Source organism: Procambarus clarkii, chromosome 71 (genome assembly GCF_040958095.1).
Source record: "Procambarus clarkii isolate CNS0578487 chromosome 71, FALCON_Pclarkii_2.0, whole genome shotgun sequence".
NCBI classification, from domain to species: domain Eukaryota; kingdom Metazoa; phylum Arthropoda; class Malacostraca; order Decapoda; family Cambaridae; genus Procambarus; species Procambarus clarkii.
The window spans coordinates 12856855-12871084 of NC_091220.1; positions in this window are offsets into that span (position 1 = coordinate 12856855).

The following is a 14230-nucleotide window of genomic DNA, read 5'->3' on the forward strand; positions in this document are numbered from 1 at the left end:
CCTGTTCCCCCCCCCCTGCCTGTGTTTGTCCTGGCCCCCCCCTGCATGTGTTTGTCCTGTTCCCCCCCCCCTGCCTGTGTTTGTCCTGTTCCCCCCCCTGCCTGTGTTTGTCCTGTCCCCCCCCCCTGCCTGTGTTTGTCCTGTCCCCCCCCCCCCCCCCTGCCTATGTTTGTCCTGTTCCCCCCCCCTGCCTGTGGTTGTCCTGTTTCCCCCCCCCCTGCCTGTGTTTGTCCTGTTCCCCCCCCCTGCCTGTGTTTGTCCTGTCCCCCCCCCCTGCCTGTGTTTGTCCTGTCCCCCCCCCCCCCCTGCCTATGTTTGTCCTGTCCCCCCCCCCCTGCCTATGTTTGTCCTGTTTCCCCCCCCCCTGCCTGTGTTTGTCCTGTTTCCCCCCCTGCCTGTTTTTGTCCCCCCCCCCCTGTCCCGTAGTGGCTGCAGAATTGGCACCTGCTGCCCGTCCCGTAGTGGCTGTGGTACTTACCAGTGTCTACTTGTAAATATATTGCCCTAAACACTGTGTGTTCTAGTGGCTGTACAAGAATGTAACAACTCTTGTATATATAAATAAATAAAATAATATAACCTTTTGAGGGTGGTGTCTGGATCAGTATTCTGTAAATGGTTCAGTGTTTAAAGTTTCAATGAGATTTGCACTGTTGTCTGGCTTAGTGTTAGCTCTGTGGCCTCCAACTCTCGTTCTTGAGAGATGACTTGCTTCTGGAATGATTTTTACCCCTCTTCTACTTTAATACTGTCTACCCCTCCTCCCCCCTCCACTAATGTTTGTTCCTGCCCCCCCGCTTTCCACTACTGTCTACCACGCTCCTCTCCCCTCCCCCCCTCCACTTCCGTTTACCACATCTTCCTCCTCTCCCCTCCCCCCCACCACTACTGTCCGCCACGCTCCTCCTTTCCCCTTCCCCCTCCACTACCGTCCACCATGCTCCTCTTCCCTCCCCCCTCTACTACCGTCCACCACACTCCTCCCCCTCCATCCCATACAGTGTCCATCACCATCTACCCTCATACACGGCCTACCTGTCATTAACCACAGTCCACACCTCCACCGCAACCCTCCAACACCACTCCACCCCTTCAACAATCCCCTCAATCCATCCACCATTATCTACATGCAAATAAACAGATTAAAAATTGTTTAATTAATTCTTCTTCTGTATTATAGGTGTGTGGATTATTGGCTGCCCATTACCTCAACCAAACTAAAACCAAAGAAACGTGTCAACATTTGTTTATAACACACAGTGATCAAGGCCCTCATTTCTGTCGAGCAGAGTTGATCGGTAAGCCATACTTTAGTTAATGCATTTCTTGATTGTCGTGCATTATGGGTATACTGTATCCCTTAATTCCTACTCTTCACCTTCTTCAAACATTTGGGTGGGTAATGGGATATTGTTTTCATCTTTCAGTGTATTTGTTGCCCATTTATCTTCCATTATAACTTGGTTTTTCTTATCTGTTAAGGTCCAACAGTCCTTTGTTTTGGTTTTACTTGTATATGCATAGAATGATTTTAGATCTTTCCATATGTTTTAAGCAAATTTCCTTTCAAATGGTAGTTTTTTTTTTTTTTTTTTTTTTTTTTTTTTTTTTTTTTTTTTGAGATATATACAAGAGTTGTTACATTCTTGTACAGCCACTAGTACGCGTAGCGTTTCGGGCAGGTCCCTGGAATACGATCCCCGCTGCGAAGAATCGTTTTTTCATCCAAGTACACATTTTACTGTTGCATTAGACAGAGGCTACAGTTAAGGAATTGCGCCAAGTAAATCCTCCCCGGCCCGGATACGAACCCATGACATAGCGCTCGCGGAACGCCAGGCGAGTGTCTTACCACTACACCACGGAGACTGTCAACGAAAAGACAAAAAAAAGACAAAAGACTGTTTCTTTTGGCTGATCTGATTTCCTGGGTGGCTGAATTTAAGGCCTTTTATTTATCTATTTTATTTATTTATGCAGTCCCTGTGGTGTAGTGGTAAGACGCACTTTGTCCTGGGTTCGTATCCTGGCCGGGGAGGATTTACTGGGTACAAATCCTTAACTGTAACCTCTGTTTAACTCGATAGTAAAATGGGTACTTGGTTGTTAAACGATTTTTCACAGGGTCGTATTCCAGGGAACGTAGGATTAAGGACTTGCCCGAAATGCTACTTGTACTAATGGCTGTACAAGAATGTAAGAACTCTTGTATATATAAATAATAAAAAAATCTTTCTATGGTGTTCATTGTGGATTCGCACAATCTCCAGAGTTTCAGCTTAGTTAACGTAGCTCCTTTTACTACCCGTCATCCATCTAGATCAGTCTTTTTTTTTTTTTTTGGCACAATTTTGAAAAAGTTCAGTGATCTTGAAATTTTTGCCCATGATGCATCCATGCTATGGTTGCTTATCAGTTCCCTCCTGGAGGTGTTTTGCAGTTTCTTCCTCAATCTTTGACAGTCCCCTCAAGGGTAATGTAGAAAGGATTATCATAGACCTTTACATGGGGTTTCTATCCATTTTAGAATACTGTATTGCGAACATATAAAGGGGGCGAGTTGTTCCCCTACCTGAATTTGATTATTCGTGCACTCTTCTAATGTTAGCACAAGATCGAGAATGCTGTTACCTTGAGTGGGCTCTGCCACATGGGGTACGAGTCCTGTAGCAGGTAAAGAAATTGTTCTCCTTGTGCTTGTGATGCTAGGTTAAATAAATATAATAAATAAATATGTTTATTCAGGTAAGGTACATACATACAAGTGATGATACATTAATGGATTGATATAGGTAGAGCTAGTACATACAATGCCTAAAGCCACTATTACGCAATGCGTTTCGGGCAAGAAACGATGTGATCTAGATGGATGACTAGGTTAACCTAGTCTATTGTCTTGTAGTTAAAGTCCTCCATTAAAAAGGTTTGGGTTTCTGATGCTTCATTGATCACATTAAGCAGATCAACAACTTCCCCTGCTGCTGCCACTACCACCATGACAGCCCTGTAGCTTACTTCAACTGCCAGTTTTATCATCTTGAGTGGGTCCATTGCACCATACAGACTTGAGGATCCCCCACCATTTAATTCCTCATGGGCAGTTACATTTGGGTCTTGCATGTACCAGACCACCATGTACATTACACCACCTGCTCTTGTTCTGTTCTTTCTGAATGGTAGATAGTGTCCTGGGAGATGGAATTCCCCTTTAATAATGTCCTTTGTCCCCATGTTTCTCTAACAATGTCAATAATAATAATAACAAACTCTGCTTTCAGACAACATTGGGCTCCCCTTGTTTAAATTTCTAAATATGATAAACATAAACTCACTCCACACACTCTTGTGCTATTTATATTTACAAAACCCTGTTCTTAAATGCAAACCCTCTTCTGAAACTGTTCCTGGATAGATGTACCAGTCTCCGTGGTGTAGTGGTAAGACACTCTCCTGGCGTTCCTGCGAGCGCTTTGTCATGGGTTCGTATCCTGGCTGGGGAGGATTTACTGGGCGCAAATCCTTAACTGTAGCCTCTTTTTAACTCGACAGTAAAATGAGTACTTGGTTGTAAACGAGGATTCTTCGCAGCGGGGATCGTATTCCAGGGACCTGCCCGAAACGCTACGCGTTCTAGTGGCTGTACAAGAATGTAACAACTCTGAGTTCCCGAGAGTTTGCTCCTGCATTTAGCACATTACTATTCCAAACGCTGTCACTCTGATTTTGTACCTGCTTGTCTCGCAAGATGTATAGGGCTGTTTTGCCTGGCTGGGTGAAGGACTGTTTTCTCCTCCATCTACTATCATGATCACATGTCCTCTCCTGATCTTTAGCTGTGTGTCGGTCTGTACTGCTTTTATTTTCTTAACTGCATACAGGTACCTGGAAAGAGCAGGGGTTGTCTCCTACTAGACATGTAATTTAAAATTTAGATTTAACAATTGTTATCACTGCTTTTCTACCCTCCATAGGTGTTGCAATAAAAAAGTTAAATTTACTAAGTTAGCACTGTAAATACTTTGGCAATTTGCCTTTCTCTTCCCCTATTCTTAAAGAATTTTGACTTCTATGCATGTGCCTGCTTTTTTTGTACTGAATTTCCACTGCACTGTAGAAGTCTGGGCCTGGTCGAAAATTCCCAGGTTCGATTACCAGATTACTATGGCTGATCATAGAAATTTGAGCACATTTCCTTTCACCTGCTGCTAGCTGTTTACAGAGCAGTAAATAAGTACCTGGGAATTATTCAGCTATTGTGATTTGCTTCTTGGTGGAAGGTCAGTAATTGGCCTGGCCTAGGGGGAACCTTGATGAGTCCTTCCAGGCTTCCTGTCCCTGACAATGAGACCATAAAACATACTTTGCAACATCTTCATGCAGGCGAGGAGTCACAATAACGTGGCTAAAGTATGTTGACCAGACCACGCACTAGAAGGTGAAGGGACGACGACGTTTCGGTCCAGTCCTGGACCATTCTAAGTCGATTGTGACCATTCCTCAAGTCCTGGACCATTCACAATCGACTTGAGAATGGTCCAGGACTGGACCGAAACGTCGTCGTCCCTTCACCTTCTAGTGTGTGGTCTGGTCAACATTGCAGCATCTTATTCCTGTGACAAGATGTTTCTAATGTTTACGTGTTAATGTTCTTTAACTGTACAGTATTATAATTTTCTTTTTTTTTTCTCTACAGATCAGAACTCTGTCCAGGATGACCTTGCAAAGGTGTTGTTAGTGGATGAGGGTGGAATTGTTTGGAGAGAGTTACACACACTCACAAAATGCCCTATAGAGTTTAGTGACAGAAAATTTGCTGCCATCTATAGGCAGTATATCTTGTACGACGTTTACCCATTAAGCTATAATTGGTCAGATGATGTAATACGTTCGCTTAAAGCAGCACTTGAGCATAAAAAGCTCTCTGCAATTTTCAGAGATATTAATCAGAGATGTACTTTCATCAACCCTTTAGATGCGAATGGAATACCAATTGTAGCTTCATTGGTGGCAAAAGGTAAAGTTGCACCTCAGCCACTTTCAAAATTTAGACTTTGTAATTCAAGTATGGTATTGCCAAAAGAAGTTGAGAAGAAACAGCCTTTACCAGAGCTAGCCTATTCTGTAATGAGAATACCACTGAATACCATTGAACGATGTTATGTGTTAAGTGTCGAAAATGGCCCATGGAAATTTTGTTTACAATTTGAACAGCAAAGAGCTATGCTTAATGAAGTGAACAGTAAGCTGCAGTTGTTATCGCAATCCAAGACATTGTTAAAGATCCATCCCAAGGTTGGAGATGCTGTTATTTGTAAGACGATGCAGCAGTATTATAGGGGACTAGTACTGAGGGCAACATCTCGAGAAATCAATGTGTATTGTGTTGATAAGGGCATTACAATGTCAAAGACATTAGAGGAGATTTTGATGTTTCCCAGAGAATTGTTTGAAATCCCAGTTCTGACTTACACATGTTGTTTGCATAAACTTCCTGCCACTCCAGATGATGAGATAAAAGAAAAGTTTTCAATGCTTGTAAGTAATTGTTATCTGGGTGGCCAGGTGGTTAATTACAAGAAGGATATTGCTGTTGTATCATTGTTTGTTGACTGTGTGTCACTATTGCATGTACTGCCGGAACCAGGACATTATAAAGAAGCTTTTCTCCCAGAGACGTGTAAAGCAATAATTTCTTATGTCCATGAAGAGGCAGCAATTGTTTATTTACAATTGGTAGAAAACCAGAATGAATTGGCAGCTATGCACAAAGAGCTGCAGAAGCAACAGTCATCCGAGCCACTGGATCACACGATTACAAAGGGTCTACCGTGTCTTGCCCTATACCCCGAAGATGGATACTGGTATCGTGGAATTGTTGTCCATCCTGGAGATCCCCTGATTGTAAGTTTTTGTGGAAAGCTCTTATAAAGCTGGTTAAGTGACTTGAAGTTGGTAAAGTTGTGTTAAATGCTTTGAATAATTTGCATTTAGAAAGCAGTGTGTGTGTGTGTGTGTATGCATGCATGCAAGTTTCATAGTGTGATGAGTGAAGGTTTGATATTAATGTAGGTGTAAACCGGTGTTGTGATGTCTGCCCGTGGATGTAGTAAAGTTGAGAATATTAAGAAAAGTCAGTGTATAAGTACTGAGTAATTGGAATGCCACTGTTTGCAAACGACAATTATTTTGGACTATTAAAAAAGTTGATGTGGACAAAAGTAAAGTTATGATGGAAGAAAAATGTTTGAAATAAATGTGTATTAAGAAATGTAAAGTGGTTAATCAGCTTAAATAGCAAAGATGTGTATTTACTATTTGACTATGCCTGCAGGATAGAGCTGTTGGTTCTTGGACCTCGCCTTTCTAACCATCGATTGTCTAATGTACCGACTCGTAATCTTGTGTATTTGCCTAGGTGTGCTTGCAGAGGGTTGCGGTTTGGCTATTTAGTCCCGCCTCTCGATTGTAATTGTATGATTGATAAGATAGGAAACAGCACAGTCCAAGGCCAGCTTTAAGGAGTGGTCAAGGTCGTGTGATGTAGTAGGGCACCATTTGCGAGTCGCTGACAATTTTGGCGAATGAAATATGTAGATGGTTTTATTTCATTGGAATCTACATAAAGATGCCCAGGTTCCATTGTTACTCTATAGTGTGCTGATGTCAAGTTGGTTGCCATCAAAATTTTATACTATATTTTCAATTGTATGAATTAAAACCAATTAATAGATTGCTTTTAAATTTAAAGTTCTTATTCAGGTTGTAATTAATTTTCACTTCATTATTCACTCAAAAGTTAATGATTATTGAGGTATTTGATTATCACCATTATTTAAAATAAATTTTATTGGTAATTGAGAACAATGAAATGTATACAAATCTTTAAATAAAGTGACGTATAGTATTTTTAACTGTTAACATTACTACGCATAGATAACATGACTTGTTGCATATTCCACGAGACGGAGGAACGGAGGGAGGGAAGGACAGATGGAGGCAGTGAATGAGGGAGCAATGGCCGGGGGGTTGCAAGCAATGAATGAGTGAGGCATCTGTATAATTTGAGCCTTATTTTGTTTACAGGTTAGCTATGTAGACCATGGAAATGAGGCATCAGTTCCTGCAGAATTTGTGAGAAAGCTAGACCTTCATTTGATTAACCGTCTACCAGCTCAGGCCATTCCCTGTGTCTTAAACAATGTCACAAAGAAGCCGTTGAAGATTTCTGATATTGATGAGGTAAGGCATACGCTGGAATTTCCTTGGAGTTGTATGTGATCTTTGTTGCTGGCTAAGAACCTTGGGGTCACCCATGGAAGCACACGGAAGAGGGAGTAACCAGAGGTACGGCCCACTTCCTCGGCTATACATGGGTACATTCCCAGATACTTGTATATAGAGGGTTCTCTTTAAATGAGGATTGTTGGGCCGAGCCAGAGTCACCAAGGTGGCGCGGTAACAGTATCCTCCTCCTCCTAATTAAAGTGTAAACTATAGTGCAGTGCTTAAAAATTTTAGACAAACATGAATATAACCCGATCTTACATATATTATTAAATAGTGTACAGTACTAATACTTAAAATATGTACAGAATTGAAAGTGAATATTACGTGTTATTAAGGATCGTTCCTGCACAATGGAATTAAAGTACAGTACCGTAATTTAAAATTCATACTTTAAATTTTATAATGCATACTGTACTTGAAAATTTGACTACTTAAATATGACAACATTTTGTACATCTATTCTTCTAACACCAATAACTCGAAACTGTAAAATGTAAAAAAAAAAAAAAAAAAAAGTATAAAAGTTTTTTCATGCCATGAATGTGTGTTCAAACACCTGTGCTAGTTGATTGGCCAAGATGAATGTTATTGTTAATTATTGCATTATCTGTACTGTAATCTACCTGTTACGTTAACATGATGTCTTGCTGCAGCAATCATGGTATTGAAGATCATAAGAAAAGTGGAAATGCATTTCCATTGGACAGAAAATTAACGATATGTCATGTCTTGTTTATTTCTTAAACGTGTTCAGCACTATCAAGTTGTTGACCTTCACATAGCTGGTTAAAATTGAGCTAATGTGTAGCACAGTATCTGATGTATTTTTTTTATTTCAGGTGATTGAGGAATATTATGTGAATGTTCTTGTTGTGGGTGAGACAAACTTGTTGCTTGGAGAAAATAACCTAAAGGCTTATGTAGTAGAACTGACTTCAAGCCAGACTTTGGTTTCCCTGAACCAAAGTCTGAGCCTTAAGGAACCTACTACAAAGAAAGTGACAAGATCTATTATGCCAAGTGAACTTGCAAATGGTTTCCAGGAACGCTCTTGTGTAAAACCACCTGGAATTCATATCGATTGTTTAACCAAGAAAGAATGTATACTTTCATCGGCAGAGTCTCTCTCTGACTTTTATCTCACACTTGCAGAAAATGAGTGTTTAATTCAGGTAAGAGTTAGCAGGGCTTGAGCAAATAACCTTCAAGTAACTAATGGATTATTACAGTAATATTCATAATGCTGTTAAAACAGTATTGGAAAATTGATTTCCCAGACACCCATAGTAAGGGGAGAGGAAAACTGTTACATATTTGGGGTCCTCCTAGGCATTCTGCTGACTCTCCCTTTTCCCCCACAACAGTTGTCTGGCTCTATAGAGTATTTTACTGCTAGGTGAACAAAGCCTTCAGGTGAAAGGAAACATTGAAAGGAAACTCTCATCTCTCTCTCATCTCATTTATTTCCTTGCAATGTATCTATTATCATTTTATTAATTCTGCTAGAATTTACCTACTTAAAATTATCTGTTAGATTAAGGACCTGTCCGAAATGCTGCACATACTAGTGGCTTTACAAGATTGTAAATACTATGCTATGTATTCTCACAAATCCAATGTACCTTCTTGTACAGTATATAAATAAATAAATAAATAAATAAATTGGCCAAACAGTGTTGGCCAATGACCTTTCAGTTGTAACGTGACTGTGGTTACCATTGTTCAAATAACCTTGCTGCTTTTCACACACTGTTGCCTAATGGTAAAATGGTATTGCCACACACTGGTAAAACTTCTTGGGCAGATGCTTTTCTTCAAGCAACGTCTTCAAGCATTACAAATGCTGTCTAGTAACCCATGCTAGTTGTCCCTGAACATAATTATTTCCTATTCACAAGCTCTTGTTTACTTCTTCTCAGAAGATGATTCCATTGGTTGTGTTGCATGAGTTTGTTTGAATGTAGGCATTTACAATTCTTAATGTTATAACATTGGTTAGTACTGGGTATATTAAAATTGTAATACTGTACTTTTTATTAATATTTGCAGTTAGTACAGTATTTTCTTATTTATAAATCAATATTAGCATTGGTGTACATATAGTATTGACATTTACAAATTTTGTTTATTATCTTTACATTCATATAAAAGTAAAATTTGATTTTTCTGGGAGGTGCTGCTCAGTACAGTCCTACAAAGAACGTCGCGTTTTGCTTGTATGTGTTTCCAAAGACCAAAAATGATCATACTAAGAATGGAAGCAGCTCACGAAAGTGACTTACTGTCCCGTTTTCTAGTTTTGGGTCCTTTGGTAGGTAAGGAGAGGACACTTTACATACTGTTTTCTTGACGTTGGGAAACCTTAGGAGGACGGGCTGTTTTGGTACCCATCTGTTGCCAACTGGAGACCACGACCACAATTTGCCTGGCTATATGAGCGCAGCAAGGGATGAGAAATAGACCACAAAACGGGTAAAACTATCAGAGCATAGGTGCAACACTTAGTGACTGTTTGATGGAAATTATACATTGGAAGAAAGTTTTTATGTAATTCATAAAAGTTGCAATGCAAAATGTTTGTTACTAGCTATCATTATAATTAAAAGATGTGCAGATAAAATGGAAAAGCTAATGTATAGTATCGACTGTGGTATGATTTATACCTTTTGTGCCCTTTGTAATCAACTTTACACTACTGTTCACAGGATGAGTATCGGGTGCACAATAAACTAGCAGCCTGTGTGCCACCAGATGGCAGCCCAAGTCACCAAAGATCTCTGCCCTCCTCCTCCTTTATTCTTATGCTTGGTGTAGCCAGTCCAACACCAGTAGTTACTGTTGGACCCATCACTGGCTTCAAATGTTCAACAAAGTCATGTTGACTTCCTCTTAAACATTTAGTTTTGCATTGGGTCCTTCCGTGTTGGACCGTTCCATGCCGGGCCTTCGACCTTTACAAGGTGTCCTTTCTGGAAATCTTTGAAAGGAAACCTCCTTTCCTTTTCTTCCTTTCCTGTTGAGTTGTTGTTGTTTTCTGACCTGGGGTAGACAAAGTATCATTAGAAATGTTATTGATGTTCCTAATGAAACAAGCAAAGCAGTTATCCTACATTAGCTCAACTGAAGCCTGATTTAAGAAGCTGGCTTATATAATAAGCTCATTGATTTTCATTAGGAATAAATTTATTATTTTGGGTAAATTATGAACATGTTAAGCACAGGATGATGCTGGAGTACAAAAATGTTGCCTGTTAATCTGTAGTCAAATTTTCAGGATATAAAGAAGAGCATTAATGAAGCTTTTCATAGCACACACAACAAGTTGGAACAGGCACAGCAGGGATGGTTGGTTGCTTACCATGGACAGGACCACCAGTGGCATAGGGCGGTTATAACTAACTGCCGGGGTTACTCGGTTAATCTGTTCCTGATTGACTCTGGTGTGAAGGTAGCTGCAACAGTTAAGGAGGTAAGCAAATTATTATTTGTTATTTTTTTTGTACACTAAGATGTGATGGTGGGTAGAGGGCAATGGCTTGACAGCTGAAGGGGGATATGTCACGCATGTGCCTTCATCAGCCGTGGCTTCATATCTATGTGAACAAAGATCGAGAGGCAGTCTGGTAGTTAAATTATTGTTGATAAAGTTAACCAGACACTTGGTCCTCTTTGGTCTGTTAAACTTGGGCATCTGAAGTGTCAGTTTAGTTGATTTATCAAGCTAGTCATCAAAGGTCACAAGTCTGTGATCATTCAAGAGGTTCAAGAGGAAACTAGATTTATTCCTTCAAGGAGTGCCGGACCAACCAGGCTGTGGTGGGTATGTGGGCCTGCGGGCCGCTCCAAGCAACAGCCTAGTGGACCAAACTCTCACAAGTCAAGCCTGGCCTCGGGCCGGGCTTGGGGAGTAGAAGAACTCCCAGAACCCCATCAACCAGGTATTAGCTGGGCCAGGCTCATGATCGGGAGCCAAGTTGACAGGCTGGGCCAGGTTCGTGATCGGGAGCCTGGCTGACCCAGGCCGGGCCACCCAGGCTCGTGATTGGGAGGCAAACCCTTCTGGAAGCACGATAGGGAGATGAACTGGGCCAGGTCAGGCTCATAATCGGGAGCCAAGCAGGACTGGGCACATTTAAATGTGAATTATAGAATCTTTACTTTAATCAAGCATTATCAAATATACTTGACAATTTGTATTTTTTATTTCAGCTGAGGTATCTTCCTGACTGTGTGTTGGTGTTTCCTGCCCAGGCTGTAAATTGCATGTTAGACAGTGTTGCACAGCTGAACAATGTTCAGTTGTATGACCACTTAATAGAAATGATTGGACGTAAAATTTATGTGAACTTTATTGCCAACATGGGAGAGAAGTGGAAGGTAATTTGTGAAAATGTTCAGTAGTTGTCCCTGTTCTCAACCTTAACGTGTACAATCTGTTGGAATGTATTTCAGATGATAATGCCAACTAATTTCAATCTAATAATCTATTAACATCTAATAATTTATTAACACCTCACTAGCTGTGACCACAGTAGAAATATATATTTTCCCACTTATGTTTTTGTTGATATCTTTATAGTTAAGCTTCAAAACTTGATCATATTGTGATAATGTTGTAGTACAGTGCTATCCTCGCAAGACAGTGTAAGTTTTGTCATATCAACGTTATCTTATTGTTCCAATAATGCTGGGGTAGTTTCAGCCAGTTCTCTTATTTGTGTATTTCTTTTATGCAGGTAAACTTCAGTATTGACCTGCAGAGTCGAGTCAGTGAGGTTAACACGCCCGCCAAAGATCAAGTTGGTGAAAACAGAGCTTGGATGAGATGGTAAACAATGAGTTTGTTATGCTACCCCCACATAGTCACATGGTCACTGCACATACAACATACACACTTGATATATAAGGGACATGCCACATAAACTAAACACTTGTCATACATAGGGACATTCCACATAGTGTGGATGCTCCCCACATGTGTGAATCATATTTAATTACAAATTGGCAGTTTTGTTAAACCTTGAAGAAAGTAATTCCGACACTTCAGATTTAATGATGTTGGTCTAGTTGTGGGAATGTTATGTAACATGATGGTTACCTTGAGGAATGATCTAGGAAATACATGAGGGCATAATCATGGTTACAGTTGACATGGTAGAAGGGTTTTGATTTGAGGTGAAGGTTGTAAATAATAGCAAATACTTGTTTGCTACTAGAAAACAATAAAGACAAACTTTATTGGTTCTCTTTATTGACATTTGACCTTAATTAGCTAGGCAGCATAATTCACCCCCCAACACCACCAGCCCTGCCTCCTTAACCCCAGTGATATATATCACTTTAAACCATTGAACTGCCATCACTCTCAACACAATTCTAAGGTCTCTTTTTGCAAGAATATTCCTGCATGGGCCCTATGCCTCTGACTGGCCCACTAAGTGTTGCTTGTTTGTTTTACTTAGGCGGAGTATGAATATTTGACTTGTATGGTCGCTTCGGTAAGATTTTGCCCCATGTGTTTAACAACTTCTCTGTTGAATCCAAGTTGAAATCTTAATGGGTTTGTAACTCTACACTGTGTTAGATAATGTTCCAGTGGTCTGTTGGGCTGACTTGATCTTTCTCCAGTGCTGACATGTCATTGTCTCCTGATGCCATCATTTCCCCATAGTAGCGTTTCAGGCAGGTCCCTGGAATACGATCCCCGCCGCGAAGAATCTTGTTACAACCAAGTACACATTTTACTGTTACGTTAAACAGAGGCTACACTTAAGGATTTGCACCCAGTAAATCCTCGCCAGCCAGGATACGAATCCATGACAGTGCTCGCGGAATGCCAGACGAGTGTCTTACCACTACACCACGGAGACTGGTAGATGCAATTGACTCCTAATGCAATTCTCCCTTGATGCGATAGTTTCCACAGTAATTGCTTTGGGTCTCTCCTATCATTTCCCTTATGGCTTAAAGGTTCTTTACCCTCAAGTGTGCGAGGTTTTACGTATTTCGGCCTTTGAATTTGTCGTCCTGTCCCTTGGAATGGCTGCCTCTATCTAGCATTCATTGGGTCTCGCAGGCAGCTGTTGGGCTATGTATTAGTGGCAGCAGCTGTTGACCTCTACACTATTGTCACAGGCATCTTTTTGTTTTAGGAATTTGGTTTTGCACTTCCACATTTTAGTAATGTTTGCATTTGTTTGGTGACCTTGTGCTGTTTTCCAGATTTTGCTTTGGTAAAAAATAAAATAAAATAAAAAATGTGGCTTTTTACTTGGCTCCATGGCCCTCTTGCCCCTATCTCGGCTTTGTTTGATTATGTGTTTGGCGACTAGTTACTACTTGTCTCTTGCACTGGTGGTTTAGGTGGTCAGTTGGCTCAATAGCCATGTATCGGTGTGGTTTATTTTCTTCATTTTCTTATGACTGGATCTTCATGTTTCTTAGGCATTTTATAGGGGCTAATTACCTCGTGTGAACATGTTTGATTCGTTTGAGATTCATGTATCAGGGATGTTTGTCTTGTCTCTGCTGGTGGAGTCACTTTTTTCTTTCCATTTTAGGTCCTGCCTATCTCCTTAGCAGCATTTCCTTGGGATTTTTTTTTTTTTTTTTTTTTTTTTTTTTTTTAATACCATCTGGGATTTCCTGTGACCTCCACCCTCCTGCTGGAGTGTAGGGTCTTCCCCTTGCTTGTTCAGGGTGTTATATTGTTCCTCAGTGGTTGTGGTAGTGGTACCACTATCTAATAAACTCCATGTAACCTACCTTGCCCCTAAATTTCAATCCATGTCTTGCTATTTTCAAACAATACTGTTGGCCAAAATGTACAATTGCTGATTTCTGCCATGGGTTCCCCTCCCCTTTTTCAACTCGATTTATGCTTTGATCTCGATAAGTATAAAGTTTGTGTTTTTTCCCACACCTTTCCTGAAATGTTGTGCAT